General features: G+C 39.9%; 1 protein-coding gene across 19 annotated transcripts in view; it reads right to left on the bottom strand.

The window, feature by feature from the left end:
* FOXP1 (forkhead box P1) overlaps nt 1–12,982 on the bottom strand; it is a 1,122,086-nt gene that overhangs the window by 526,888 nt on the left and 582,216 nt on the right. Inside the window, exon 1 of one of the 19 annotated variants that reach the window (XM_073592056.1) lies at nt 5,690–6,196. The exons of the other annotated variants lie outside the window; for them this stretch is intronic. The gene's annotated coding sequence lies outside the window, so the exon portion shown is untranslated. Of the gene's footprint in view, nt 1–5,689; nt 6,197–12,982 lie in introns of those variants that run through there. 19 annotated transcript variants of the gene reach the window in all.

The raw sequence follows: 12,982 nt of genomic DNA, 5'->3' as shown, positions 1-12,982 counted from the left end.
TGAGTTATTTTCAGGGGACAGCAAATTGATTTTTATACAAGCTGCACACTCACTACTTTACATTGTAGCAAAGTGTCATTTCTTCAGTGTTGTCGCATGAAAAGATATAAAAAAATATTTACAAAAATGTGAGGGGTGTACTCACTTTTGTGAGATACTGTATATATATCACATATATGCCTACAATTGATAATAATTGACAATTTACAATCTTAAAAAAAAATAAAAATCAAAACTGACCATATATGGCAAAAATATTAATTATTCATCTTTGAATTGTGACTGTAATTTTTAAAAAAAGTCAACATCTAGATTGGAGACATGAATTATGTTAAATTAATTCTATAACATACAAAGTTATAGAGCAATTGCGCACTTCCATCCTTGTGGTTTGGGGAAGGTCCTTTTCTTTACTGCATTACTGTGTCCCTGTGCAATAAACCCAACTTAATAAAGACACGGGACATGGTTTTGAGAGGAACTCAAGTGGCCTGCAGAGAGCCCTAACCTCAACCCTACTTAACACCTCTGAAATGAATTGGAACATTTGATTGCGAGGCCAGGTCTTCACATCTAACATGACCTGACCTCACAAAGGTTCTTTTGGCTGAATGGGCACAAATACCCCCAGACACCCTCCAAAGTCTTGTGTAAAAACTTCCAGGAAGAGTAGAGGCTGTTTCAGTAGTGAGAGTTGGTGGATTGAATTGTGATTGTCAGGTGTCCACAAACCTTTGAGAGTATCTACTCCACGCAAATACTATACAACACAAGCTGAAAACATCAAAACCAATATCTACTAGTAGTGAGTCAATTTCAACTGGATGTGTTCTGTACTGCTGAAGATGTTTGATAGCCCATCCAAGCCACTTCTTCACAACTGAAGAAGTGCCATGAATAATCTACAAAATGTCTTCAACAAGTCCAGTTGAATTTGACTAACTATGACTAGGTATACCATGACCTGGATAAATGAGAACCTTCACAGGCATCAAAAACATATATTTTACAAATATGTCTACACGTGTGAATACTGTGACATACAGTACTGTATGCTTTTCTTAAGCAAATAAGCAGCTTAAAGATGGTAATAATAATATACACAAAATAATCAAAAATAAAAATCATTGAACTGATCAAAAATGTTCAGTTATTATAACAAAACAACCACTGTAGTTTTCATTAAGAATTTACTAATCTTTTCAATTTATCACAGATTCCTTTTTTTTTTATCATGATGAGATGATTGTCCCAAAGAAAAATAATTTATTATAGAGGAAAAAAAGAAGTATGTTAAAAAATTTAGAGATGGCAGCTTTGTATTTTATGCATGGAGGAATCCATTAAAGGCTCGGCTCTGAAGTAGTATGTAAATCACACGCCTTTCAAGGTAGGACTAGGGCAAATTCACTCCGTCAACTAATGATGAAGCTCATTATATGCAGGGAGTATTCGTAATGAGGAAGAAGCCACCCGCCATTCCATGTTCCAACATAAATCCGTCTAATATGTGAATATATCCACGTCTAATTAAAGACTACACATTCCATATCCCCCCTTTATTAGCAAACACGTGCACACACACACTCACGCACAAAAAAAGGACGTTCAAAGCAGTCAAAAGCAACAGGAATGTAAATTTAAAGGGGAAAAGCCTTCAATTGCGTCAGCTAAGACAAATAGTAAAATTTATTTTTTATTTAGATTTTATACATTGTATGTTAAATGGAAACTATAACAAAGACTGCCAAAACTACATCAACTTTACTTGAGCTGCAGGTGATAAAATAATTGCTCATCCAATAATACCCTTTGAAAGGTGTCAATGTATATTAGAGTCCACATACTGTACACGGACTCAGCCTTGAAAAAGGGTCAGATACAGTATGCTTTCAGAGAAAACTAGCTTCCCTTTGTTTCCTTTTGGACTTGCTTGGGATTAGCTCATTAGTTGCATCTACTAGCTTTAAGCTGACTCCAAGTTGCTTGCTTTTGCATTTACATTGACTTGTACTGGGAAGTAAAGCAGTTCCAATGTAAATACATGTACACAAGGGTCACCTGTAACGTAATGTTCACTGTTTGAGATTAAGGATAGAGAGATATCTACCCACCCATCGTTCTTAGGAGACATTTGCCCGTCTATGGTCACCCTTCAAAGCACTCAGTCCAAAAAATGTTCAAAATGTTTATCAGATAAACTACTGCTCTTCGTGTGGAGGAACAGGTCATCACCTAGGTGAGAATCTCAAAGTCGATGTAATCACATTCCTAGTTAGGGCCCAGGTAAGGCAGGCCATACACGGTGCAAATGTATTTTTTTGCAACCACGGGTTGCAAGAAAGACATTTGCATGATTTCCCCATCAATAAAGGCAGTGCTGACAGGGGAATCCCTCCTGCCGAGCTATTGTCTGCTCCCGGCGGGGACAGCTTCCCTTGCCATCCCTACATCCACTAACCATAATCGGAAGATAATCCGTCAGGCTGGTTATACCTAAGTTGATTGATCGATCAACTTGGTACATTCTGCCTGCCCATTATAGGTTTGAATTTTGTCCGATTCAGCTGATAGCCGGCCTAAGACACATATAACAGCACATATTTACTTGTAGCAGAATTGTGCAAGAATTCAACTCTTTGATATGACAGAGTTTGCCAATTGATTTGTTAGACAAATTTAATTTAATTCATAAAAAATACAATCGATAAGCATAAAATACACTCACGTTGTGTAACATATAGCAGGCTTGTCAGGGTGACAGTATCAATCCGAGGGAACCCGTAAAACCAGCGGCCGGTACAGCTGGGGTCTCCCCGAGCAGCAGTGGAGACTGACACACAGGGCATCCGCCACTGGTTCCACTGGTCCTTCGATGTGGTACTGCCACCCTGACCTCACTCCAGCCACATTGGGGATTTTCCAACGATGTACCTGCCGCTGGTTCCACGGGTTCCCTCTGATTGATACTGTTACCCTGACAAGCCTGCTATATTTTACACAATGTGAGTGTATTTTATGCTTATCAATTAGATTTTTTAAGAATTAAATGTTACTGCACCAGAGGTGGCTTGGTGTTTCTCTCTTCCCCCTCCCCTTGCATTTTGTTTCTACAGCCATCAGGCCCCAACTCACTACTGAAGCAGCCTACCACCAGGAGCAGTTGTTTCAGAACTTTTTGTGTGTATACACATGACCCCGGATTATACCATTGGAACTATCTTTTCAAAAAACAGACTTTCAATGGACTGATCTCATCCTTAAGCAGCTTGGATTTCATGTATACACTGCTTATAGCTGGCAGATTGCAGCGCTGAGTTACAGATTTACGTGTGCTTTTTCTCTTCGCTTTTGCTCAAGGTAGGACTGTGTCCTAGTATCTTGGGTCCCTATACAGGGACCATACAGTTAGTGTTCTTGTCCCCTATGCTAGCTATTTGTCATGGAAATTACCTTAAAAGAAGACACACAAAAAAACAATTGTAAAGCTGATGTGCTTATGTTGAGGTTTCCAGACGTGTTTATGGTAATTGGCAATCATTTCTTAAAACATATGTGTCAATCATTTAAAATTTGAGTTTTAAGTATTGTGTAAATGTTGTTTTGTCTTTTGCTTTGGATTTCTTTGCCACTTCTTTAGAGTTTCTTTTACAAATTTATTACCTTGAGGTCAAATTATTTTAGATAATGAATTTTCAGCAAATTTCTCTACATAAGAAACATGAAAAATATTCTCTATAGAAGTACTGTACAATGTTCTTTGATGATTTAAATAAGACCTACAACTTTTCCAGGTCAAACAACTATATTTCATCTTCACTGCAGACATTTACCTGTTCCTGACCTATGAATACTGACCCATGCATTCCAGTCACTTCCTCATTCCTGACATGCTTACCTCACTGGCCAATAGGAATGTGTGGAAGGCAGGAGAGGGGAAGTAAGTGGGCGGTTCTGCCTGCTATAATCAGCTGACTACTTCTAGTGTTGTAGTAGGATTAAACTGTTGGGGCAAGTAATCCCATTTGTTGGCACTCTATACAGAAACGGCACACAAAAAGATTCTAAATTTCTTGTCCGTTTAAAAAAAAAAAAAAAGTTAAGTAAATTAATTTACTTATACAATATAAATGAAAAGATCATTTAAACTAACATTAAATGACAAAAGGGCCTCTGCAGCAATTGTAGAAAATAATTATAAAAATTATAATTATTATTATAATTATAAAATTATAAAAATAATTTCCTCTACACCATACATGGTTATTAGACACAAGTGGACCAGACTTCAGCTTCAAAATCTGTGTAATGTGCACCTGGAAAAAAAAAATACTTTGCTGGTCTCCCCTATTAAGAGCTTGTTCATACAGTATGGGGTTGATTTACTAAAACTGGAGAGTGCAAAATCTGGTGCAGCTGTTCATGGTAGCCAATCAGCTTCTAACTTCAGCTTGTTCAATTAAGCTTTGCCAAAAAAAAAAAAAAAAAACTCTCTAGTTTTAGTAAATCAACCCCAATGTCTTCTCTTTTAGTGCAAGAAAATGCCTGAAGTGCTGCGCTAACTAAAAGGTTGCCCAAAAAGCAGAATCCTCAATGTGGGTTTTGAGTCTACATTTCCCAGTGCATGTGCAATGCAAACAGTCTCCATTTTTAAAGGTCTTCCTCTGCTTCCAACAGCTTTGGTCAGGATTTTACCTAAATCCCCTTGAATTTTTAATTCTGCATATCAGCTGATTGGGATTTTTTAAAAGCTTTAAAAATCCTAAACCACAAAATAGCTAAAAAAAAAAAAAAAAAAAAAAAAAAAACTGGAAAAATAAATAAAACATTAGATAAAAAAAAAAAATACACAAATGTTCCTGATTTGCACGCTACTGATATGGCTGTAGAATGCTTTGGAAGAATGTGGAGCTTTGCGGCTGCTGCAGAACTATAAGATGTCTGGAACAGTATGCTGGGAGGTGTTGCTCCACGACAGGTGAAGGTTTGCATATTGCTCCAGCTTGTTTACTATCACACTAGCAATTAAAGAGATAACAGCAAATATCAGGTTTTCAATCACATCTAAAGAGTATCATATTCATTAATGTACGGCTAATATACTATTTAAATAATATATAAAATTACAAAGCACACAAACAAAACAAGCTCAACATCCTGCAGAAGGTAGAGTTTCGTCACCGACGTGAGGCAATAAAACAACAGCAAGAAGCTTCCAAGGTAACTGAACTTGCGATTGTTGCAACCAAGCGGTCATACGCACATGGCGGGCAGAACAGAAGCAAGTTCCCCGGCCCAATTAGCAACATGAAAGGCTGCAAAGCAGCATGCACGTCCTAACAAGTGCCAGATTAAACATCTTGCAAAGGATCACATGTGCACGGGGGAAACTGAAGGAGTTAAAGAAAATACAGGAAGGGGGATAGTGAAAGTAGTATTGTTGCAAAGCTCTGGAACACAACAGGCTGGAGGGACAAAAGAGACAAATAAGTGAAAAACCCCAAATTATTTTCTGAATTGTTACACACTGAACTTCTAACAGAAGCTTTGCAAGTTCTTTCTAAGTCAGCCAAGTTTTTTTTTTTTTTTTTTTTATTATTCTTTTTTCCTCCCAAGCTGTTTCAGTGAGCCAGGAGAAATTCAATCCTCTAAGCACAAGCTCCCCACCATTGTCCCTAAGATCACCTACCTTTATTAATTTTTTTTTTTTCCTCTCCCAAATCTTGCAGACACTGAGTGGCAATCCCGGGTCTAGTGCTGATTTTGGAACGCATGCAGAGAAGAAGGGTGAGACAGAGGCATCAGCAGACAAGTTACACAGCGGCCAGACATGTAAAGAAAACTCTGGCTGCTGACAAAGGGTATCGCAGAGTATTTACTGAACTGTTTACACTAGAATAAGTAACCCTCCCTAAATCAGCATATACAAGTGCGAGGGGTGTGTGTGTGTGTGTGTGTGTATTTGTGACATTCAGGGGCTCAGAGAAGACAGGGATCAAATCACAGCTGCCCCCCAGAGTCCGGAAAGAAAAAAACCCCAAGAGCTAAATATAAATATATATATATCCTACATAAATGCAGCTCATATGGTATTTTAAATTTCCATGGACTAATCAACCCACTTGTTTGATCAATCAAATTTTAAAAGTGATTATCTAATTACACATTAACAGTAAATTGCCTGCATTGATTTGATTGTTCAATGCCAAAAAAGGATCAGAAGCCATTAGACGTCGCTATTAAAGTTTGGTACACACAGGTATTTTTTTTTTTTTTTTCGTTCAACCCAGCGGGCTGAACGAAAAAATAACTTAAGCCTGGTACACATTATTTGTTTTATTCTGTGGGTTGAACGAAAAAAAAAAAAAAAAAACCTGTCCTCTCCGGTCGGAGCCGCTGTACTAACAATCCAATGTTAGTACAGCGATCTCCCCCGCTACGTTGTTGTGTTCTGACAGGGGGATGCCATTGGCTGAGTGCGCTGATCGGGAGCTAGTCGGCTGCTGGTTTTCCAGCATGCTCGGACCGCTTGGCATACACACGGGCCGAATGTCAGATTTTTTTTGTACCGACGGATGTCGGCCGGCATTCGGCCCGTCTTCACGGGGCTTAAGGAGCTCACTGTATGTAACGTTAATACAAAGATCCCCCCACTGAGCCATTGTGTTCTGACAGGTGGACTTCCCCGCCAGAACACAATGGTCAGCGCTTGCAGCCATTGGCTACTAATCAGGTGGCAGTCAGCTGCTGGTTTTCCAGCATGCCCATTCGACAGAAGCCGGATGGATGTTAGGCTGGCCTCTGTTGGACAGGCTGCTGTACACACTGGCCGAATGTTGGCTGGTTTCTGTTGAACGGGTCAATATTCGGCCCATGTGTACCAGCCTTAACACCTGAAGGCATGGAGCCTTGTAGATGTTCATCTACAAGATCATTTAGAGCTTTATACAATTTTCTTATTCAATGCTCTTTAGAGTCAACTATGTTATGCATGGGCCTGCCTGGTAGCATATACATTGAAAGTGATTTGTTTTGACATCATATTATATGGCTCTGGTAAATCTAAAGGAAAATTATACAAAAAAATTGTATAATGTATAGCCAGCCGTAGGCAGTGGTTCTCAACCTGGAGCACATCTACCCACAGGGGTGCGAACAAGGATTTTTAGGTGTACCCAAACAATGTGATAAACTGATAATGGCAGAAAATGCCTGTTTGTAACCACAGTCAGGGAAAGCCTGGGAGGGGGGCATGTGCAGAACTATGCAGGCACAATTAATTAAGGCCTGCATAAGAGTCCTGGCCCTATTGCTATCACACCAGGGCTGGCCCGGCCTACCCTTCCTCAGGGCCTCACCAGTCCACTAAGTTGCTTTCATTAGATGAGACCCACTTCACTCTACAGCATCAACCTCCTTCACTATACTCTCCAGGAGGCACTAAAACACAGCATTTTTTTCTCCCACTTAAAGCTCCCACTGTTAGCACACATTGACCATACCCACCATTCAGGTCAGTGCTCTACATGTACTGCTTTAACTCTGCTCTCTACTCTGTCTTATCCCTACTGAGAGATGCGGTTTATGGAAATGGGCTGCCAAGAGGAATACAAGTAAAAAAAAGGTTGGGAACCACTTGGCTAAGGCACTTTCACCTCTAAATAAAAGTCTCATAATATTTAGAGTGAGATTTGGTAATGTCACTACTAACTACTAACTAACACTATTCACTGTTCTACTAGCTGGAGTGGAAGCTGTACCTAAGAAACAGGAGCGCTAGGATCTACCTGCTTCTGCTTCACGTGCAGAGCCCGCCAGGAAGTCGGCGCTGCGCTAATCACAGCCAGTGAGACATTCCCCGATCTCTGCAGCCGCGCATCGGGACAATGTCTCACTGCCTGTGATTAGCGCAGCGCAGACTTCCTGGCGGGCTCTGCACATGGGCTGTGCAAACACGCCGGAGCTCATCCTTACTGTGGATCTGTGCTAACCACCACTCATTGGGGGGCAGCTCTGACATTAAGAAGCAAAGCCCTGTCCCTCTACTAATATGGCCACCTCCACACAAAGACACAGTGCAGATGGCGGCAATGTAAGTCAGCAATGGGGAATAGATCAGGTGCAGGGAGACCACAGGCAAAATAGGTTGCTTATTTTGGCACAGCTTCCACAGAAAAGTCCTTTTTAAAGCAGAGGTCCACTGGTGGAAATGACTTGACACTTGCCTGTGAGCTGCCACCGTTCTGGCCATGGTTTGGTTGATTTAGGAACTGGGAGTCACAATTCTAACCTTTAATTTTTTACTAGGATGCTCATAAGACAGTTCTTGTCATACTTGTGGCTGATTCCTAATTTGTACCAAGTCTTCTGTAAACAATCGTTTCATGAACACCAAAGATTTTATGTACCAGGGAATTTAAATGCAGCATACACAAAACCGTGCCTTTTAATACCAAAGTGTGTGTTATACCATGCAGCCATTTGTTTATCACAAGATAGCAAAAAATAAATAAAAAAATATGACGTTCAAACATCAATTATCCTGCTTAAAAAATGCAGTTTTTTCTATTGTCTGTTGTGTTATTTATTTTACCTAAAGCACAACTAAACTGTCAGTTTAAATCAGCTAATACATTTCAGGTGAATCAAAACAAAGTATGCAAATCCTCACAGTTGGTTTTCTTTAGAAAGCAGCCACAGCCTGAGTAGAAATAGAAAAGCCTGTCCTCTGCCAGCAGTCTGTAGATGGACTCTTGCTCTCTGTATGGAAGCAGGGGTCTCTCCGGGGATGTCAATCACGCCCCCCCCCCCCCTCCCACTATGAAAATAGAGTTAGAGCTCCCCAATCAGCAGGGAGCATAAACAAAGGGAAGGTGAGTATGTGCTGCTGGGAAAGAGGGATGTTAGGGGAACATGTTGCTTTGCGCTGCTTGGACAAAGCACAAGTTCATTAGGGTTGCTTACGTACAGTGAAAAAAAATCACATTCCGGGTTCCATGTGGAAATGTGCACCCTACCCACTCTCCCTCTGTACACATAATATATTGAGATATACATCCAAAGGATACAAATCTATAGTGGTTGTATGGGACTTTTAAGGCACCAACACAAACACACATATTTGTAAAAAAAAACACCTGTGTTTTATTGTAACATTAACACAACTAAAACAAATAAACTGAGTATCTAGCATAACAAATTTCCTCTCATCACTATACATATAATGGTATCACTATCATATCATAGTTTACTGCTTTCAACTATTTAGTGGCCATTTGCATAGAATATTAGTGACATTGATGCGCTTCACTTGAGTTGCGTAAGCAAATCCACCCAAAACTGTCCATGCTGGAGTCAAGCCATATTCTCCTTGATGTCTGCAATTAGAAATTTGGGACAGTAGAGGAATCCTATAAAAGTACTATGTTCCATTGCATTATCCTGTCCAGAGAAATTCCTAATTGGGTGGGACACAGTGTATCCCGTTTTTAAATTAAAAGATCTAAACACATAAGTTGTAACTACATGCTAACTATTGCCTAAAGTACCTTTTCTCAACCAGGGTTCTGTGAAACTCCAGAAGTTACTAGTGGTTCCTTGAGCAATGATTGGTTCTAAATTTCAGATAAGTGACTACTAACACTAGAGATCCTTTTAGCTACCTGTAAGGGAAACATTCTAAAACTAATCACCAATGTAAGGAGCACTCTTCCCACCGACCACTAATTTAAGGACCATATTATGCCACCGGCCACCAATGTAAGGAGCATTCTTCCAACTGAGCATCCATGTAATGGGCCCATTCTTCACTTACTCTCCCAATGAGACCCAATGTAATTGGGGCTTTCTCCCACAAGTCTAAGAATGTCCTTCTCCACTGATTATCATTGTAAGGGGTTATTTAATTGACCACCAATGTAAGATGGCTCTACACTGAGCACTAATGTAAGAGGTCATTTCACTGACCAGAACTGTTATGGGGTACTTTTATAATGAGCATCATAGTAAGCAGGCATTTCTCCACTTACTACCAAAAGTGTGTGTGTGTGGGGGGGGGGGGGCACTACAATTTTTACTGACTGCGGTTATTTCTTGTCCATTATGATTGGTTATATTCCATTAGCCCTGCCAGATTTACTTAGGGTAGCCACGCATGCTTAGATTTCTCTTGTTTGGCCCTCTGCTTTATGTATCGGCAGAACTGACTTTGCTGCTTAAACCCTCCCACTGTGAGCTGCAGTGTCTGGGGAAAGAAAGCATCTGAGACACAAAGGAAGAAGGGTTTGGCCAACTCAAGTAAGGAACAATAAGTTAACTTTTTTGCTTTATGATAACTGGATTAAGTTTTTACAAAATTTTAGAACTTTGGTTTACGTATGCTTTAAGGTATGCTAAAATGATATATGATAATATTGATTGAGAGGTAATTTTAAAATACCTTAAGCGCACATGAAGATACTCTTACAGCTTGATGACACAGGGATATAAAACTGGTGACTATCCCATTCACGCTTGAGTGAGATTTAGAGAATTTTTTTCCATTGTGTGTTTGTATGTGCAATTTGTAGTATAGGAGCAGAATTGTGCATTTTTGTTCAAATAGGAGTGCCTAAAAAACATGTACAAATATGCGTTTTTGAGGCACTCCAAGTTAAAATTTATGGGGCAAACAATGTGCAATTCTGCCCCGAAAAAGCTCACGTACTTTAAGCTTAATGTGACAGGTGACTTGCAACACAATACGCAGGTGTGAACAAGCCCTTTGAGAATAATGGGATTCTTTATCTGGATGCTGTTGAGCTTTGTCAATGGAGCCATAAAACACTCAATTGTCAATAAGGACCTGTCGCATTTTTTTTTATTTTACACTTCTGTTCCCTAAAGGGCAAAGTACTCAATTTTTGGACTCTTAACATCTATCATGTTGTTGTTTATTTTAAGCTCTGCGCTTTTTCTCTATACACGTAGCACTTTGTCCCACATTTCTAAGTGCTTTCTAACCCTAGTCATGAGGTCCGATTTGCTCACCTCTCCTCTTGCTATGGCTAATCCAACAACAGTTATAAAGGAGACGGCTGATTCATAGCTGCGGTTATCTTGGCTTTGAGCACTTTCCTGAGACAAGAAATGGTAAGAGGAATGCAGAGTGTGGGAGGATGTGTCAGCCTCTGTTTTCTTTTTGCCGTTGCTTGCCTCAAGAAAGCATTTACAGTTGAGACAAACTGGATCTATGAATCAGCCATCTCCTTCATAGCTGTTGTTGGATTGGGCATAGCAGGGGGACGGCTTGGACCTCATATCTAGGGTTAGAAAACACTTAGTAACATGGGACAAAGTACTACAGGTACTTTGTCCCATAGGGCATAAAATGTAAAAAATGTAAATAAAAGATCTTCTTTAACAAAGAGGAAGAATTCTTTACACTTTTATTCTGTGATGGCTACTGCAGTACTATACGTACTTAAACATCATGATAGAAGCCATTTTGTTGGCTTTCTTGACTAACTGTAGGAGACAGGTACTCTTCAGCACAGTTAGCTGTTACTATGACATGGAGCTAGATGGCACAGTGACTGGTGGACTGATAGCTTCCATTCTCTCAAACTTTTTTGCAGACTGAAATATGGCCACAGGCCATCGGTACAACAGGTACACTTTGAAGTTTGTGTTTGTACTGCCAGAGACTGACTCACTCTCCCACAGGGAGCCCCTGAGCCCATGGGACTGAGGCTTTGACAAGGAGGTAACCATATTAGGATCTGTATGTGAAAATCAACAATAACATTGCAGTGAAATGGAATTTTTTTTTTTTACATCTAATGGTGTTGGTGTCAGCACTGACTTCTCTGCTAATTATGTTTGCTTGTTTTAACAGGCCTCTCAAAACAGTCTTTCCTTCCAAATGTCCCTTCATAAAACAGGGTTTTGTTTGGGGAGAAAAGAGAATGCAGAAAAGTCATTTTAAGCTTTCAAATAAACAAAAGCAGCTTAGCGTGGAGTGTTATGTACATTGCCGTCTCGGGCCAATAGAAGAAGAATTATTTTTAACCGCTCGTGTCCCATGGGAATTCTGCCTTATAGACAGCATATTACACATTCTCTTTATTAGCTTCAAAGGGAATGGTTCACTTTTCAAAGAGACACTTTCAGTACTTTTGCTTTTATTTTAAATAATGTTTTTTTTTTCCTTCATTATTTTATAAAAAGTACTTTAAGTGCACATGTGGGCAAAAAAACAAACAAAAAAAAACATGTAGTTCATATCTCCAACACATGCACATGTCACCATATCTTTTATTCCTAATGTATTGACTGACACATCAGTATTGATGTCACACCACTTAATATCTCCTTACCCCCATTTCCCGTGTCATGACTTTTCCATCAAGACACATAGCTATCAGTTATCCTTCATGCCACAGTGCTAGATATAATCCTGGATTCTGACCTCTCCTTCAAGCTACAAACCCAATTACTGTCCAAACCGTCTTCAACTTCTAAATATTACCATAATCCACCATTAAATCACCACCAAACCTCTAATTCACACCATCACTATCTCGTGCCTAGACTACTGCAACTACCTCCTTATTGACCTACCTCTGCATAGACTACTCCCGTTCAGTCCATCATGAATGCTGCACCCAAATGGCACCTTATCAGACGTTTAGTGTCCACCACCCATCTCTGCCAATCCCTCCACTTGCTTCCAATCACCTAACAAATACAATTCAAATGATTAACAATATCATTCACAGCCATCTCCAAATCTGCCCTGAGCTTCGTCACCAACTTTGTCTCAAAATATGGCATGTTTGCCCTGGGTTCTAGATGACCTTGTCCCGGCACTGGCACTGTGCCATCTAGTGGTTTACAGATAGGTGTAGAGCTCATTTGTGCATGAACGATGGCAGTGGGTGCAGGGTTTCAGATTTTTTTTGTATGGCTCAGATCTTTCACTAGCCAAGAAAAGGAGGAGAAG

This window comes from Aquarana catesbeiana, linkage group LG07 (genome assembly GCF_042186555.1).
Source record: "Aquarana catesbeiana isolate 2022-GZ linkage group LG07, ASM4218655v1, whole genome shotgun sequence".
NCBI classification, from domain to species: Eukaryota; Metazoa; Chordata; class Amphibia; order Anura; family Ranidae; genus Aquarana; species Aquarana catesbeiana.
The sequence above is the reverse complement of the archived record's forward strand: the minus strand, read 5'-3'. Positions and strand labels throughout refer to the sequence as shown.